This window comes from Amia ocellicauda, chromosome 10 (assembly GCF_036373705.1).
Source record: "Amia ocellicauda isolate fAmiCal2 chromosome 10, fAmiCal2.hap1, whole genome shotgun sequence".
Taxonomy (NCBI): Eukaryota; Metazoa; Chordata; class Actinopteri; order Amiiformes; family Amiidae; genus Amia; species Amia ocellicauda.
The window spans coordinates 43860055-43865591 of record NC_089859.1 but is presented as its reverse complement, the minus strand read 5'-3'; the positions used below and the strand labels follow the sequence as shown (position 1 = coordinate 43865591).

General features: G+C 37.9%; 1 non-coding gene across 1 annotated transcript; it reads right to left on the bottom strand.

The window, feature by feature from the left end:
• Window positions 1-3834: 3834 nt before the first annotated feature.
• Window positions 3835-3949, bottom strand: LOC136762278 (U5 spliceosomal RNA). Its single transcript, XR_010820483.1, has one exon. It is a non-coding gene; the product is annotated as a U5 spliceosomal RNA (small nuclear RNA).
• Window positions 3950-5537: the final 1588 nt, after the last annotated feature.

Below are 5537 nucleotides of genomic sequence, written 5' to 3'. Positions count from 1 at the left end.
AAATCTTTTAATAAACATACCACATATCTTTGAGAAGGGTTCATTAGTTACATATTGCCACAGTAAATCAACATTTTTGTGTGTGGGTGTATTTAAATGTTTTGGTGTATGCTCTTAAACTTGTCTTACACTAGTTCATAGTAAAATCTGTACTTGGCGAAGCAGCTATGCAAAGGCAGTCTTTTCTCCATTAATACCTTGCTTAAGCATTACATTGATGTGGCACAACTGGACTGAAATGTGAAGTATTTGCTCAAAAGTCAAATTTAAATGAGACATGAAAGTTTATATTGTCAAGGATCCCATGGCACTATTCATTATTATTATGTATTAATATGTCTGAAGCATTAATCCAAGGTGATTTACAAGGTGTTGTTGAAAGAGTGACGTGGCTGAATTCTAAGTCAGGCTTCCCTCAATCAGGTCTAACAAATTTGTTATGACTCCACCTTTACTGCTGTGTAGTAATCTGCTGGTACAAAATGGCTGCACCCCAGAGGGTGGTGGGTGAAGTGAGTCTGTAGAGCACTTTGGGATCTTTCCAGCTGCTACATGTAAGGTATTATTATTTATTAATAAATTAACTCTAGTCTCTGAAACTAAAACAAAGGCCAAAGGAACATTTCAAATGCTAACCCTTTGTGTTCTATACAGTTAAAAAGGAGAGTTAGAAATTTTGTACAACAGCATTTACATACCATATATGGCTTCCACCTTTAAGCGATCCAGAGGTGTCTTTTTCTCCGAAGTTGCTGCCACCACCACGAAGATTGCTCTTTAATAATGTTGGAAAGTCAAAGACAGCAACCGTCAGGGTTCTTGCATATGACGTATTCGTGCTGCACCTCTCTGCAAGGATCCAGGACAGTTTGTCAATGTAAACTCCAGTGCCTGGGAATATTTCCACCTAAAAGACAATGGTAAATAAAAAACAAGTTTATCCCCAAACTATTCTTATATTATGTTAAGTGGAATACATTATCAGTAAGGCTGTGATTTTGTTACAGAAATGTGTTATTAAAGACCACAGTATGTCTCAATTCTAAGTTTATTAATTTACAGACATAATAAAGTCAGTGAATCTGTGACACCCATAATTCAATTACATTCTTATTATCAACTATAACTATGAATATAACTGATAATGTAGCATCATTAGATTGTTTACAACCAATATTTGTTTTCAATATATATATTTTTACCTTGTCTTTGTAATATTGTAGACCAAGAGTGTTATACCTGTTTTGGTGATTCTTTGTCAGATTCAGAACAATTTGCTGTGGGGCTGTCAGAACCACTTGATGGTGACACACTTTTGTCTTCATTGCTGATAAATGTGGCTTTTGTTACAATTTTTTTCAGATTGTCCAAAAGGTCTGGAATCTCTGGAGAAAAAACACCTTAGTATTAAATGATAATCATTTCTAGTAATATATTTAATGCAAAGTGAAAACAAAACCATCAATGCCTGCAATTATACTTGAGAGACTTGCTCTATGTTATTGGCAAACAGACCTTTTTGTGGGTCATTAACATTAGCTACGAAAAAAATAAAAAAGATAAAATACAAGAATTACCAGGTCTAATGTAATGCATATAGTCATTAATGTAGGATTATGAAGTTATGTTGAAAAACTTTATTTAATAATCAGTATTATTAAACTATTAGACAGTGCACATTAAGAGTCTGTATTGTGGTTCTAGATTACTTCAGTATGATCAACTATAATACATTACTCTGGAATCTAAATTACTGAAGAATAACATTTATCAAGGTAAGGAATTATTTTCTATAAATAAAAAAACTTACCATCAACCATACGGTTTCGAAGACATTGGTTTTCATTTTTAAGTCTTGTGTTTTCCTTTTCGAGCTGCTTAACTTTTTGCTGTAGCTCAACTTCACTGGACTCTTTAAATGTCTGTAGAATATGACGGGATCTAATTCTTGAAGCTCCATCGGTTTTCTTTCTTATTTTGTGCTGTATTCAGAGAGGAAAAGAGTTTAAAATGAAAATATATATATATATATGAATATGATTAAAAAAAAAACAATCCTGCAATACATTTATTTAATATTTGCAGTAATTATCTCACCGGTAACTGTGGTTCATCAAGGTCACTATCATCTGAAATTTGAAGTTTTTTGTTTGGTTTAGGTACTCTCTTCATTTTAGGACAGGGCATTTTTGTTAGGTCATTAAGTTTTCTTCTTAGTTCGCCTTCTTTTCCTAAAATAAAAATAAAATAAATAAAACCCTGCATTATGTCCACAGATATTTGGGGATTATATTTATTTGTCATAAAAATACTGTGCTTTGACCATACAAATTAAGATGAACAGCCAACACTGAATCAAAACTGAAGTTAAATTATATCTGGTTTAATTTATTTTGTGATTTGGGGGATTTTATTGTAAAGCACAACACACAATAAATCGTTCTTACAAATGCCAGTCAAGTATGACGAGTTTTTAGCGCCCTCACCACCACCTACCATGTTATAAGAGTATGTTAGAAGTACAACACATTAATAACTTAAACATTCATTTCAAATATACTGTGATTGTATATATCAAATAGCATGTAAAGACTTTAATGTTTTTTTTTTAAATAAACATTGTTACCAGTCATAATGATCTGCGCTTCATGGACAGGCCATCCACCTTTTGGAGGTTTGTTCGTGTCTCTCCACTCTGCTCTGAAGTTTCGAGTCGTCTCTTCGTCATCATCAGCAATGCTGAATAAATCAAAATTGCGAAAGCAAGCAGTGGGAATCACGCTGTAAGAGTCTTTGTCGACCCCGCTTTCCCACTTCACCAACGCGTGCATCACCGCCATACTACCTTCACCTTCTCGTCCGTTTTTTCTGCGCGTTTTTCCCCCGACAAGTCACGGCACAAAAAACAGTCCCGCTCTGCATTCTGGTACTTGGCGTTCTTAATAACACCAACAGGGTGTAATCGCATAGACCACTCGAGTATAAAGTACTACATATCCCATCAGTTACAGTTTTTTTTTCATCTTCTGAAACTGCAATTTAGCACTTTCAACTGTTTCTTAGTGATTCCTAGAATTACTAACCGGTATTGTAGTCAATGTGTTTATAACCTTTTTTGTTTAACGATTTGTGTGTTATCCTATGGGATCCCATGGTCTTTGATTTGGTCACGGAAGTGATTTGTCTTTGATTTGTTGATCTAGAGTTGAATTTTAATTAGTTTTTCCCTTTTGTATAATTAGTGTAGTGTTACATTTAGTCTTTGTTTTTAAATAAATTTGACAATTTATATCTTTGGAATTGGTGTCTGCGTCCAATTATTACAGAAATTGAGTTCTACAAGACTCCAGGATTCGTGATAAGGTGATACTATGAATTCACTTCTTTAATTGAAATGTATAAGTGTACCTTACGCTACATATATGTATGTATGTATGTATGTATGTCCAATTGCTTTGACAATACAAATGAATTGAATTGAGAGGGAGAGAGAGAGAGAGAGAGAGAGAGACAGACAGACAGACAGACTGACAAACAGAAAAACAGACAGACACAGACACACACACACACAGAGCCAGCCAGCCAGCCAGCTCAGCGATGACATCACGAGCCTCTCTCAGCTGACTGCTATGACATCACAGAGCACGTACATTCCGTTGCTTGCCGTCTGTCAACCACTCAGTCACTGCCAGCCAGACTGGCTGGCTGGCTGGATGGGGGGGCTGCTTGCTGCTGCTGCGTACCTTAGCAAGCTTATTTGCTTGACCGGCCTTCCTACTCCTCTGCCCACATGCCCACCTATGCCCGATCTGCTGTTCACCTGGATCACAGCTCCGCCCCAACAAGGCAGAGCCCCCCAAGAATGGTACAAACTCACCCACGATCCCCTCCACGGAAAGCTTTAGCAAAAGGCAAAAGCGTTATACGTAATGAAGAGGAACCCGAGTCCAAGACGCATCCGACCAGCCATACATATTTGTGTGTATTAAAGATCACATTTTCTTACATTTAGTTTTTCTGTACTTTATTACATCTTATTGTGATTTATAAAAGTATTGTTTCTTTTCCATATGTATGTATGTATGTGTGTGTGTGTGTGTGTGTGTGTGTGCCTGTCTCTGTGTGAAAGTGTGTGTGTGTGTGTGTGTGTGTGTGTATATGTCTCTCTGTGAAAGTGTGTGTGTGGGTGTGACAGTGTGTGTGAGTGTCTGTCTGTCTGTCTGTCATGTAACTCGCACATCTGTGAGGGCACCATTTTTGCAGAAGAGATGTACACATTTTGGAGCAACATATGCTGCCATCCAGACATCATCTTTTCCAGTGACGTCCCTGCATTTTCAAACAGATCACATTTTATTACACTTTGTTTATCTGTACTTTATTACATCTTATTGTGATTTGTACTTGTAATGTTTCTTTTCCATATATATGTATGTACAGTGGGGGAAAAAAGTAATTGATCCCCTGCTGATTTTGTACGTTTGCCCACTGACAAAGAAATGATCAGTCTATAATTTTAATGGTAGGTGTATTTTAGCAGTGAGAGACAGAATAACAACAAGAAAATCCAGAAAAATGCATTTCAAAAAAGTTATAAATTGATTTGCATGTTAATGAGGGAAATAAGTATTTGACCCATTTTCAATGCCCTGGCTTAGGGAAGGAAGTTCTCACCCATGATTTGACGGTACATGGCCCCGTCCATCGTCCCTTTGATGCGGTGCAGTTGTCCTGTCCCCTTAGCAGAAAAACAGCCCCAAAGCATAATGTTTCCACCTCCATGTTTGATGGTGGGAATGGTGTTCTTGGGGTCATTCCTCCTCCTCCAAACACGGCGAGTTGAGTTGATGGCAAAGAGCTTGATTTTGGTCTCATCTGAGACCACTTTCACCCAGTTCTCCTCTGAATCATTCAGATGTTCATTGGCAAACTTCAGACGGGTCTGTACATGTGCTTTCTTGAGCAGGGGGACCTTGCGGGCGCTGCAGGATTTCAGTCCTTCACGGCATAGTGTGTTACCAATTGTTTTCTTGGTGACTATGGTCCCAGCTACCTTGAGATCATTAACAAGATCCTCCCATGTAGTTCTGGGCTGATTCCTCACCGTTCTCATGATCATTGAAACTCCACGAGGTGAGATCTTGCATGGAGCCCCAGACTGAGGGAGACTGACAGTTATTTTGTGTTTCTTCCATTTGCGAATAATCGCACCAACTGTTGTCACCTTCTCACCAAGCTGCTTGGTGATGGTCTTGTAGCCCATTCCAGCCTTGTGTAGGTCTACAATCTTGTCCCTGACATCCTTGGACAGCTCTTTGGCCATGGTGGAGAGTTTGGAATCTGATTGATTGATTGCTTCTGTGGACAAGTGTCTTTTATACAGGTAACGAGCTGAGATTAGGAGCACTCCCTTTAAGCGAGTGCTCCTAATCTCAGCTCGTTACCTGTATGAAAGACACCTGGGAGCCAGAAATCTTGCTGATTGATAGGGGATCAAATACTTATTTCCCTCATTAACATGCAAATCAATTTATAAC